Here is a 14,157-nt window from a genome sequence, read left to right as displayed (position 1 = left end):
AGACTGTAAAGAGATACCAGGTTTGAGACATCAAAGTTGACTATCATATTCGCCTTTAACAATAACATCAAAAGCTATTAGATTCACCCCCAACGATATGTACAGGCATGAACGGTTCCACGTCAAATTTTGAATTAGTGGTTCAAAAATAGAACTCATAAATTTAAATCGAAGTGTTCAATTATTGTTACCTCCGGGGTGAAATAATGGCGATGGAAGGTATAGAGTGTAGGTTCATACAGGATGTCTTAGAATAAACGCGTCTTTAAATTGTGAATGTACCCGCCTATGCAGTCAGGAACCGACGACAATATACGGCTTCGTGCGAAATTGCAAATACATCAGAATACAATATACCGGTAATTCCAATATACCAGATGCGAGAAAGTCGATAGATGCCATCAATCAAGTGTATTACTCTTAATCAAACCCATTAGGGCTTGTACCCCTTGATGAGCATGATGGATATGGACGAGTGGATGTCCGATTCTGCCATACCAGAACAACGTTACCTCACCAGATAAGTATATGGATTGTTATGAAAGATAGTGACTGCATTCCTTCTGGAGCGCCAGGCCCATATATCATTCCAATAGCATTCCGCGAAGATGACGTCACTGCAGCTGCTGCCCTCTATTTCCCCATCGCTGAATTACAGGCAATGTCGGACAAAATGCGGTTTCGTAATGGATTCAGGCTTTCTAACTTGGGCAGTTAGATTCAATCTGGCACATGTCCGAGTGTTGGAAATACTACATAATTGTTCTGAATATTTCTCTCTCTGACTCTATGGTATCATTCATGCTAAAAACAATGCAGGGTCAAAGATAATTTACTTTGGAATAAGCTCAAATGCGTAGAAATAAGTGTCGATGTCCGCCTGTCACGTGACTAAAACGTCATCAATATCTTATGCAAATGATCTTGTGAGCTATAAATAGTAACTTCGCGGCATGCTATTATGATGAACTTCGAGATACCAGTTGCTGCAGCATGTCAATGTTAAGTGTGCTAATACAGAGTACAATAGTTGTACATGCACAAGGAGATGCGTTACGTTTCGATCAAAAATAAGTTGAAAGACATTATCAAAAAATACCATTATCTTCAATCAAGCACTAGAATCGGTCGGTACGCATATCTCAGTATAGTAGCTGCCATCTACTAGATCTGACTACTAGCTCTATAAAAAAGGCTACTTTATCTTATCACGGCAATTATAACGAGAAATCAGTTAATAGCTGGCCGAGATTAGCCTTCGATACATTCTTAACCGCCAACAGATTTATTGCTGATAAACCCGCGACCGTTTCTATGCAAAGGTACCAAACAGATCAGGCTGTCTCGAGACTTTTCCTTGGTGTAAGATGCAATAATAAGGGAAATTGCAGTGGTGGCCATCAACTTCAACAGCACAGAAATCATGTTAAGTCTGCTTGTCAAATGACTTGTAATATGCGAAATTCATCAATTTGGCGACTCATAGCGTGAAAAATGACATCGAGTATCAAAGAAGAGCAATCAAGGATGAAATTGAGGTTTTTTCCGCGAATACTCATCCAAGACAAGTGCGGACAATTCAAGAAAAGTGTTCCCAGTGAAAAAAGGTTATGTGGAACGCTTGTCTATCCTGGGACTATAGATCACCACAAAATTGTTAGAAAGTGCAATATATCACAAAAGTGGTCGTTTAATATGCTGGTTTATGTCACACCCCAAGTTTCCAGGCTTTTGCAAGTTTACCAGCGGCTGCTAGCAGTTTGTTTGCGTTCGATAAAAAGTCATGGATACCTAAGTTCTTGCACATTTATATACAGTCATTGACATATGGCTTGCTTGCTTTAAGTGATTTGATTGCGGAATCCCCCATGGGAACGGGACTTTCTCTCAAGAAGAATACCTTAGGACTCATCGAAGAAAGTCATGAGCACTTGCCCCCAAAACTATGTGGAGAGATGCGCCTATTGGCAATCCCTAACCAACTCAAAATCTATTTTGTGGCTCCAGACAAAGCCATCTCCAAGTACTTTGCTAAGGACCTCTTAGTTATGTGGTACAAAATATACATTCTCAGAACATGCACTAAGATAACTGTCTGCTATTCTCTCACATGTTTGAAGCCTTGACAAAGCAGTTAAAGTACGTTAACACAGGAGATGAAGCAGGTGCATTTTGTTCACTGATTGCGTTATTGTTTTTTGCCTACCTTATCAGTGTAACATCTTGGATGCTGGCGGGCCCACACATTGCTCTGGGAGAAGAACGCAACAAAGAGTACTTAATGTATGTATAGCAAGTGCTTCGAAGTGTTTTTAATATGTAGAATAGAGAGGAGGTGGTATTTATACCTACAGAATCCACGGAGCAATGGACAGATAAGAAATACGCTGCATTGGTGCATGAAATTTGACATATCTTTAATGTGAGCGGCTTCGCCGTCATTTCTATTAAAACGTACATGTACTACAAAAGCCACATTAACGCATATCTTTTTTCTCGTCTTCACAGAAAGACGAGAAGCAAATAAAAGCCGGGTGATTTACACTTCTTTGGGCAAGAAACGCTGGACAAAACATCCTCTCTAATGACCTTACGCTGTGTAAGAATGCCCCGACGACGGATTTTCCCGTTGATGTTATTTTCTGATTCGTTTCGTCTGGCACATCAGCCGCATTAGGCAACGTCAGATGGCAACGACAGTATTTATTGGCTCAAATCAATAATTAGGTACACATCAAAACAAGCTTTCTCTAGATGGGGCCAAATATACAGTTAAGAAACGAGTGTTGGATATTTGTAGATCCGTGTGCTTACAGAAGCTGGTGATGCTTTAGAGAATAATATCATCAGAGTAGTCTCGCGGGCTCCGGCGATAAACCAGAGAAGGAGCTAGGCGATATACTGGAGTCTATAACGCCAACAAGAACAAGGCGATTCAGACATTAGTGTGATAGGATTCGTGTATGTGATATTGTTTATGGTTTACTTGACCAATTGGGAAATAAACTTAGATAAGTAACTATCATTTTCTCGGACAATCCGCAATAGTGTCTACTGGACTGTTAAATATGTGGAGATAAATCGAGGAGAGTGCTGGCGATTAATTAATACCCTTTAATGTGGGGAGGCAATAAACCCTAAATTGCTCTAGAGTGCCTGGAATGCCATTATTCGTGTATCATCCCAGGGTTTCATTGACCAAAGTCGTTGGTTTCGGCCGGGGCCCTAATGGTTGATGCTTTATGTTATAGCTTACGCATTGAACACTTTTCGTCATAACTTGCCCATCGTCAAAATAATTCAAAATGTAATCACTCTTGAGATACACGTAGGCCATTTCAAAAATATCGATTGTCAAAGAGTAAATCCACCATTAAAGAAAATCAATTGCTGGATGTACTTACAGCTTGATGGCTACAGAGGATATGAAACCTTTACCATAATGGCTTATCTAAAGTCTGATGTGACTAAAATATATATTTGCTAAAGTATAGTGCATCAAGTAGAACGGGCTTTTATAAACTTCTTGAGAGGCAGGCAATTTAATAGCAAAATAATTTGAGCAGAAAAATCAAAATCAGCTGTAAATATCGACTCATATTTAATAGTTGAGTGCGTACATGTACTTGTACCTTTATGTACATCACGATCGATTCTAAACCGATACACTCAATTCTATTTGGCAATCGGCTTGCAATAACTGATATTCTGACACCTGTCCTTATAAGACCAACTCATGATCATTGTCCAAGAAGCTGGGCAATCTATACGACCATCATTTGCGTTTCTTTCATCTTCGCGATCATTTGGCAACGCCAGGTAGCCATAATAACATTATTCAGTCAATATAGACGGATAGTTGAACGGGTGTTGGTTACATGTTGATTGTGGCGTAGAGAACGGCAAGTCCCTCGGGCTTTGCCAATAAACAAAATCAAGAACTGGTGTAATATTAGCCAATCGACAACACTAGAACTGGACCAAAATTGGCCATTCAGGAGAAATGGTATCAGTTACATCACAAGGTCAACGGCTGTCAGCCGCTCAGTGTGCCCGACTAACATGACTAATATGGAAATAGTGGAACTACAATATTTATTGACGGGCTATTGTTTGGGAGGATACCCGAGGCAAAGTAGTGCAACGGCAATGGACTGCCAACTACTGGGAATTGAAAATGGAACGAAGAGGTGATATTTTGTGACGAAGCATCGGTACAATGACATCGGGGCCGCCTTCAATGTCTTGGTATTTCATACTCAATGGAACATTTTACAGACTCGATAAAAATGCATTGTTCAGTCTCCAATAACCTTATTTTATCAATATCGTATTATGGCATGGTATGTTTTTACAGCATCTATTGCATAAAGAATCAGTCAGTACGCGTTGTTTGCGTAAAGAAAATGGCTTCAGCCATGAAGATTAGCAAAAGAAAGAATGACGTCCTTTCAGTCGAATGAGCGTATACGAGGAATCGTGCTTCTATTGCCATCTCGAAGTTAGAAAAACTTTGGGATAATTCGCTCAATAGTCATTTGGTAATTGATAGAATTGCGACTGTAACATCGCTACACTGATTAGATTGGGAGTCAGAATACAATTGAATGCAGAAACCACCAACAATTGATGGCTTTCTAGTGGCTCGAACCGTATCATAAGTGGCGTTGTATTGAAACTTATACTAAGTCCGTATTTACACGATTAGAAAATTTCAAATTTCAGTTCAATTTTCAAATGAAAAAACCCGGAGTAGGCTTATAATTCGTGCTAATATATGCAGAGTTCCACATTTTGGTTGACGCTCTTTGGTCCATTTTCATACACGTACATGTACAATTAGATGCACTGCTTGACGTCAGTGACCAGTTATTCATAGGACAGAATGTCAAGCAGGCTACATCATTGTATTGTGTGGTAATCATATACAGAACAGTTAAAAACAATGTTCGGAACAACCAGAATGATTTGTGCTGAAGAATACTACGTTTCATCAATGGCAAGTTTCAAGGGAAATCAGACTTGGGATTGTATTGTCATCTCTTATCTTTTCTGGCTTCTGCGAGAAATAAAAAGCCTTTGATTTAGCTGGGCATTCGACTTCTTAGGAGAGAGCTTTGCCTGAACACGCAACTTGACCATAATCACGCAATCACACCATCAAATGACAAAGGCAAACTGTGGCGCCACTTCAAAAGTTACCATGAATAAAGAACTGTCTTTTTCAAATTCTACTCTTAACATTTGGGCAAAGCTTTGAAATAACTTGTTTGTTCGCCTTCCCCCAAAAGAGGCACAACCTCCTCGTTTCTCTATATTTTGAAATTCCTTTGAATAAGGGGAGCCTAGACCTAATTACTGTTTTTTAGTCAATATCTTTTTCATCGATTGATGCCTTTAAAGTTCAGAAAGATGAATCTTGTGTCTAGGGGTTGGAATGTCTACGCGTACCTTCCTTATATTTAAGACCCGGTTGGCTGACCACGACTATATATATTGCCATTTAAAATATTTATGATAGCAAATGTCAACCGCATACTTTTAACGGCAGTCATTTGGCCATTTATTGGTAGTTTTGATAATTTAGTGTACACTTCCTGCCAGCTACTGCTCAATATAACATGTCAGCGATGTCAGTAAATCAAACACTATCGTGACCCGTCTGAGTCAGTGTTTGTCAAGAGCAAGTGGTTATCAGAAAAGCCTCTCCTAATCAATCAAGGGTATCGAGTACGTGAAAATCTATGTATACACACTATGATAACTCTAATCTGACCAAGCGGTATAAAAGTTGAAAGTGGGGTCAGTTGCTAACAAAGTCAGTGGAAAGCTGTACTGGGTGTCAAGAAAACATGACTAGGCACTGCAGCCAAGACATTTGAAGGGAAAATCAACAATATAATATTGTTGGGCATTTATGGATTGACAGGGAGGACGAGGATGGGACACTTTTTCTGTCCTGTCCTGTAGTAGATCGGCTGGGAGATTACGGCACACTCTTGACGCTATTAGAAAACTTACATAAAGATAAAGTTTGTGGTACCAATGATGTCAGCAATGACGGATTTGCAGTAAATTTCGAGTCGATTCTGCATACTTCGTTTATCGTATTGATATAGCTCACTGTGATTTAGAAGGAGAACTTGGGTGTGGGATTTATGTGACAAGGAGGATGATGCGCCTATTCGCATCTTTTATGTCCTGTAGACATCACCATTGTCGCTACCAGCAATCATGAACACTCTGACAACATCCTGCTGCAGCGCCCGCTTCATAAAGAACAAAGGTACAACAAATGATTTCCTGACACTTTCTTTTTGATACCGTTATTCATTATCGTCACAACATTGAAAGTACATGCTATTGCTCTTCCTTGTATCATCAACACGCACGGAAGATGTGTTTTATGTTGTTTTACTGGCATAGGTCTATTAACATAAGAAAACAACTCAAGTCTCATTACCATCACCTGAATAACTAGGTAATTCATCGACCTCGTTTACCTGGCATTGTGTTTCCTTCAACTTCACCTGATGCCACTTGTTAAACAATTGTATTCTGGAGGTTGCTGCTGGCGATCATAACAGGTGACCCAGCTTTTTCAATATGACCTAGACACCGACTGTCCGTGGGAAATGACTCAGTAAGACCAAAGGAGAAGATGACATTTGACTACATGGCTATGGTGACGCATAGGAAGTACATTTTACATTGCATGCACTAACCTGTTAAATTAAAACAGGACGTTCATTGAATTGAGCTGAAGGCTTGTTTAGATTAAGTGTGACACTACAGCCCAATTAGTCAATATTGCATATCAAACAAGACGGAAGATGATGCAAGAGGGAATTAGAAGTGCACCACAGCGGCTGAATATTGGTCTTTCAATATAAAATTGGTGATTTTTGGATAGAGAAAGTATTAAGTAACGAAGCCTGGTACGATATGCTTACCTTAAAAAAGTTCTCTCTGAATTGTTATAACTACATTTATGTCTCCTCCAGTGTCCGATGTAGGTTTGTTAATGTTATTACATGCACTGCACAAGTAAACATAGTTCAAAGCGTATCAATAACTTCCTGGACCCTTTATATCGTATTATCCTCTGAACACTCCTGTAAATCACAATGTACACACAGGTTGTGTTTATTACGACACCATATGCAGCTATCACATGTTTCCATCACAATAACTCGGCATAATTCGTATATAAATCCAGTTTAATAGATAAATGCATTATATCATATCACGTATCCATCAACAACTGGTTATCTCCATTTTGTCAGGTTTGCAGGCCTAGGCTGAGCAATCTAATATCCGCTGGCGCACAGCAAGACAACGACATGAATTGCACATTCACTTCCTAGGCCCGATCAATAATAAATGTCACTCCTTCAACACAAATACATACATAAAATTGATAGTTATGTGTGACATCTAAACATATCAAAATATAAATAGAACACGTGTTCATGGGACAGCCGGCGAGAAGGCGAACTCTCTCTCAACGGCTCCGATCAGCTTCTGCGCGTTTATCCATCAGGCTCGTGGATGGAAACTCGCTCTCCTACTTGGATGTTGTTAATTTGCAATTTGGATGTCGTAGATGTGGATGTAGACATTTTACCTGACGAATCCCACACTGATAGTGAGCATTCCAATATAACCTGAGTTATAGCAAAGGTACACTGACCCAGTTTTATAGGTGGCCATTGAACATGTTGAATACCGAGTTGCAGCTGTTCTATGAACTAAACAATGGTGAATGATTTATAGAGCTTTTAAATGTTCACTATAGACATCTAAGATGCATTAAGAAATAATTTTAAAAATGCATCATGCCCCTACTTCCGTTGCGATGAATTCATAATTTGAATTAAAAACAACAACAACAACAACATTCATCACCGTTAAGTTCATACGCTCGTTTTGATCGTTCTCCACATGAATGTTTCACGCCGCTTGCCAAATTTAAGATAGGTACCTCTCGTCTTTATTACAGCATCGGATATCAGCATAAGTTGAATTCTATTGATGGTCCACTCAAAAACGAAGTGATAAACATGGTAATTGGGTTGATTGTAGGTTGTTAATCATCTTGTTGATGCCCATGCATTTTTGACGACGTATTTACATTCGGATGGCGACTGTACCGTGCCCATGCATGCGAAAATGCGCCAATACGGACGGAATGATCCCCAATATGGATCGTGCCCATGTGGATGTCATGGATTTAATTTTCGAGCAATACGTACATGACGTACAGTGTTGTGATCCATTAGAAAATCAATGAAAGCGACAAGGGGACCCTCCTTCGACAATATTGCTTCAATGAGCGATCATCATCGCAGGTCACAGCGATAAAAACGCTCGTTTGCGAATAATATTTCAACATAGTTACTGATTTATACTCGGCCAACACTGGATCAGCCTCTTCCTCAAATGGTACAAGAATAGCTTTCAGTGCAATCGTTTTGATGAGGCTGCTTCGTGTTTCCGTCTGGGCTCATGGCATGCATACTGATGAAGCCCTTACGAAGAATGTTGAAATGTCGTTCCAGTAAGAGAAAACTAAGAAAAAATTGTTTATTTCAAAATATTAAGTATCGTGTCGTGTTGTGAAGGCCGTTCTGCTTGATGGTATTGTTCAGTGTCAGTTTTCTGGATATTGACATAACTCAGTATTTCGTGTAGTTTTCACAGTTTCAAGTCCGACAAGTGGTTTTTGTTGTGAATGGTAAATAAGCTTACGTGAATAACATTTACCGCCGTGAATCCACCACCCACGCATACCATAACAAATTAACAAACCCGATAGCATGATGGTACCGTTTTGTAAACGTATCATCCGTTCCAGTGGTCTGAATGATTTGGATGTTGGACCGCAGTGTACTCAGCTGCATCCCAGTCGTTAGTTAAAGGTCGTGTTCTTTCGTGAAGTTTGTTAACAGTTGCCCGCTCGAAATGTTAGAAGTAAACAAGGCTAAAAAGTATTTACTATATTGTACTTGCATAGCAAAGCACGATGGAACCTCATCATGAAGATTTTATACCCGTGCACACAATTGGCATAACTGACATTTTCAAATTCAAATTATGACTTACTTACATTTAAACGAACACACCTTGACCTTTCATACCAGTTGATGGAATACATAAATTACATGATGTCAATATACTTTGAGGAGCTATTATCAGTGAATTATGGCTCTTTACTTGTTTTGCTGGCCTATATACTTCCATGGACGATATATATAGATTTCTCGTCAGGTCATGCACCTATTTAGATAGTTTTCCCCGCCTAACCATTGTTTATAGATAAATAAAACAACTGTTTTATGGCATTGTATCGTGTGCAAAAAAATTGGTCCACGAATTTAAAGACTACAGGTTTGTTATACCAAGATGAAGCCATGCTCATGTACCCTGCATGGTCAAGTTTGATTGCAATGGACTGCTTTAAAATGGTCGCGGTTTTTCAAGGAATGTAACTTACCAAATTACCAAAAGAAGAACTGAGTGGAGAACAATGAGTGCGAATCAATTTTATTTAATAAGTCACACTCGTCAGTTATTTTCTATTCTTAGTTGAACGAGAAATCGAGAAATCGAGGGATTTTTTTAAAGTTGTTGATAACGTACACAAACTTTGGACTTCGTAGTAGTTCTGCTTAGCTTCTCCTAGTAAGGGTTGCGAAACCTGCCGGTCATCGTCAGTGGTCCATATGATTCATCAAGCTTTTGATTAATAGTCGGGTATTAAACAGCTGCCGTTGCGGGAGTTGATGAAACATTGATATTTAATTATACCCAAGGTTGTCAGGAACCTGGTTTATCAGGGGGTACTAAGCTGGAAAACAACATTATTGACATGTTTCTCTGTGTTCACCTAAGGCTGTCTAATGTATATATGGAAACACTGAAGTGTAGGGAACATTAAACAACCAGTAGCACCGGCCGCACTCGGAGGCGGCCATCATGCCTTCCTATACATATCGGATCAACCAATCATGTCAGTGAAATTGAAGACGGCCCGCTACATCAGAAACAGTAAATGCGACTGGATGAAATAAAAAAAATGCTGAGATTGTTTTTGAATACGAATTCAAAATTGTATCCCGCTCCCTGTCAGAGCATATTCCGATAGCGATGTCACTGCAGCGATATAGCTTGTAATTATCTATCGTATTTAAATTCAAACCGGCGACGATTGAAGTTCATCAGTTATCCTTAAAGTGATACGTTGACGAACCCCAATGGTACCCGTAATGCGCATAATAAAGGCATGTGTCTGCCGTTAACTTTGATTAGCTGAACTCGACGTAAAACATCAGCATTCGATGCACCTGTAACTACAAGAGGTTAAGGCAAAGAGTTTAACATGTATTACCTTTTTTCTAGCACGTTCACAAGGAAATGCAATTTGAAACAGAGAAATTCAATTGAACCCCTTGGGAGTAATTATACGATAGAGCACTAGTCGATGCGTCAGTTCTGAGTAAAAACCAATCCATGATTGAAGTGAATATTTCAACATGGGTTGTCATTTGTTGGCCTGCTTTGCCCTCAAAAAAGTGATAGGGAAAGGAATCCTAACGACATTGAGCTATCTGCGAGTGATCGATTTTCTCGAATTTAAGTAATATATACCATCATCTGGTCATGGCACCGGGTCTCGGAAGCACGTTTAAATGAAATGGGTAACAAATTAAAATTTTGCTCCTAAGACGCATTACATGGCTCACTCAAATCATGCTAAAAGGTCTGCGCGGCAAATTAAAAACTGGGTTCATGAAAATCATGGAATATCGTATTGCAAAATACAGCAAATGATTATACTAGTACTTATGAGACTTGGCCGCCTTTCATCACTGGCGGAAATTGGTGTAAGTACCGACGGGTGATACTAGGCAATTAAAACAGCTCGTTGAACGAAATAGAAATAAAGGCCTAGCCGAAAAATGACGTCATATATAACTCTCGGACAACTGTAACTGTACACGTACATGTATATCGAAACTGGACATGTTAAATGGCTTTGAAAGACAACTTTGTGAGTTTGGCAATACCTAGCAAAAACTTGATATTCAGAACCGGTTTTAGATCGGTTAAACTAGAGACTTTACGTCTGTCCTCGATTGGTGTGAATCGACTGTTACGCTTTCTCGCTATTGCCTTTTTTGCTAACTTTTTAACACTGCTGACTGGTAGGCTACATGGTATCAAGAATTATTGATAGTACGAATATTATGCTACAAGTTCTGCAAAATATATAGACTTACCGCGAATGAAATCTCAACCATACATCGATCGAGTTAAATCAGCGTTATACCATTACTTTAGCACAGATGCAAGAAATGGTTCTGTATCCTTTCAAGATGAGATCACGTTTTTTGCTGTCAAAGTAATATACTTGTATATACTAGTATTCCCCTACACAGTAATTATTGCAGGACTCTATCAAAAGAACGTACACATCTTTAGGTCGTCCGAATCCAGGCTAAGTTGGTCGATAATCCTGTGTAACCTTTAAACCAAGTAGATTCCTCCAAAATAACGTACAGGCACGATCACCAAATCGCCAAGCTGTACACGGTTGCCATAAATGTTTGAATACTATCCGTTAGCTCCTTATCTGCGGCCCATTTAGAGAGCACTTCGGCAAATACGGAAGTCGACATTATAACAACTTAGCAGCCAACGTTTGCCAAACACTCTACATGCTGAGTTAATGGTCAACTAAACCATCATACACGATGTATTTAGTCCGTACAGACAAGTGGCAGTAGAAGCTTTTAGTCTGTTCCTTTACTCGACGCCGTACGGTCCCCTGTAACGCTTTCGTAGTCCTTACTCGGCGCGGGGTGCTCTGGTCTGCCAGGCGTTATCATCACGGTTTACATTGGCAGTCAAGAAGAGATATGCCTTGAACATGTTGAACATGCAAACAGGCCAGTTAATGATTCTGGGTTATCAGGGGAGTTATTTTAAAATCTCGCACTTGAAACATGCATGACTTTGTTATCATACGCTCCACGAGCTTCCGTCATTTTGTGGTCATGCCCTATACTCATAAGCCTTTTGGGATGTCTACATCATGCCTTAAAAATCACAGAACCGCCTTCAACAAGCTCAGGTTGTGACCTTAATTAGGACACTTCAGTCAGCAAATTAGATTATGCGCAGATTATGTGACACCAATGCTGCCAACTTGACCTACATCGGAGTATTGGGCGCTGAAAAAAAGTTACAAAGGATAAATCGTAAAAAATTTCTTTTTTCGAAGAGCGAGCCAGTGCCCATGTGCCCTGACTATGACTCGGCCAATCCACATAGCAGGACACTGATAGCCTGGCCAAACTCATCAATCTTTGGCGCTATTGTACTCATAGCAATTGTGAATACAATGTAAGAATAGTGAATTATGATTTACCAAATACCATAATATGGCGGATAAATCAAAACAATTCACTTATCGTTATCAAAAGTGACATGAATTGTAACTGTTACTGCTCCCTTAAAGGTGAAGTGCCATTTTCAACGTTTTTTAAATTTGATACATGTATCATGATAACAATAATCAGTTTATTTAAAAAGTCACAGCGGAAATCGCAGCGTTCCTTATCTAATGCAAGCCGCCCGATGTGACGTCGCCACCCGAGAAAAATGACGTCATTCCTAAATGTAGTACCGAGCCGAATGTCGTGCCTGGTAAGCATGTAAGTCAACCTCACAATTTTATGGCATCCGATTTTTACGGCATCCGAGTCTTTCCTGAACGAATGATTTGAGTATCTTCAGCAAGAGAGATCCGTCAGTATTTGACACGTGGCTGGTAATGACGACTCTCGCTTCGCCATACCAGGTTTGACGTCATTTTCCACGGGTGACGACGCTATGTCAGGCAGCTTTCACGAATTACGAATTCTGCAATTTCCGCAGTTACATCTTTTATTGTATGTACTCTTTATCATTATTATATTATCAAATTACAAAATGTTAGAATCGCACATCATCTTTAAGAATATTCAATGACTTCCTATCATTTACAATAATATTCTACAAAACAAATCACCAATATAACTCACTCCATCAGTTTTCTAGCAAATTTCCATCTAGAAGCCGTTTTGTAAGAATTGCTGGCACAAAGGAATTCCATTAGGAGTGTTCTCTTTAAATCATTCTCCGTCAGGATCAGCCGTTGTTATTTGATCCAGTTCTGCCAAAGAATGAGATTTGAGAAAGTGGTATAAGGGACACACCATTAATGTGTACAACAATAGTGAAGTTGGCATTGACCGCCCCAAGGTCGAATTTCTGAAGAAAAAAAACCCAGGGCTTCCCAAATTGGGGCAACAAGAATCGAAGGCCTCCGACTAGTGCACGTTGTCCCTTCTTCTTTCATTCCGAAAAAGGCATTTTCTCCCCTTTGCAAACCGTGCTCGAAATGTGTTGCATATATTTTAGAAGTACGTTAAAAGGCGGTCCCCAGCAATGATAGGTGAAAGAGCACCGGTCTTCTCGAGAGACTATGCGTAGATCGAGACAGTGTGCGTGTCATCGTCTCTATGTTACTGGTAACATACAGTACCATTTTACGTGACGCTGACATTGGATTTCAAATTATCATGGTTATACCCTAATGCCACACTGTCTGGTAAGTCGATAAGCGCACTGTTGTCAAGGACAGGAAGCCGTTGAAAGCGCGACGCTGATAGCGGGACGCCCAAGAAGTCAGGTTTGACATATCTTCACAAATGATGGAATCGCACTACTGTACAATAAAAAGTCTTGTAAGTTACGACCTGGCTTGATGAGCACTGAGGACCAAGCTGACAGCTCAGTGTCATTCACGAGGCTCAACTGCAATGACTACATGACAGTATCTTGTCAGTGACCTTCAATACTGGAGCTAATATGTAGGCCAAACCCAAGGCGTCATGCCTAAGTTTTGGGCAAAATGATCCCAGCTCCACCCGAGCGGTGTTCAGTGAGACAACTAAAACCGACAGTGAGGTACATGTATCAATATATTCTAAAACACCCAAAACTAAACATTGTGTACAGCTTCAACACGCCCAACCCGGCCAAACGGGGTGATTGCCGCGACACTAAAACCTGCCCGCCGAAGGCAGGTGTAGTGAATGTAATACGCAC

At 39.9% G+C, this 14,157-nt stretch overlaps 1 protein-coding gene across 3 annotated transcripts in view; it reads right to left on the bottom strand.

Annotated features, from left to right (window-relative positions):
* LOC135492262 (guanylate cyclase 32E-like) overlaps positions 1-11,865 on the bottom strand; it is a 44,698-nt gene extending 32,833 nt beyond the window's left edge. For 2 of the 3 annotated variants that reach the window (XM_064778615.1, XM_064778640.1), the window contains exon 1: positions 6,954-7,643. The gene's annotated coding sequence lies outside the window, so the exon portion shown is untranslated. Of the gene's footprint in view, positions 1-6,953; positions 7,644-11,282 lie in introns of those variants that run through there. The other variant, XM_064778623.1, reaches the window with a different exon arrangement.
* Positions 11,866-14,157: the final 2,292 nt, after the last annotated feature.

The sequence above is a fragment of the Lineus longissimus genome, chromosome 1 (assembly GCF_910592395.1).
Source record: "Lineus longissimus chromosome 1, tnLinLong1.2, whole genome shotgun sequence".
NCBI lineage: Eukaryota > Metazoa > Nemertea > Pilidiophora > Heteronemertea > Lineidae > Lineus > Lineus longissimus.
Note: the sequence above shows the minus strand (reverse complement) of the source record. Positions and strands in the feature narration are given on the sequence as shown.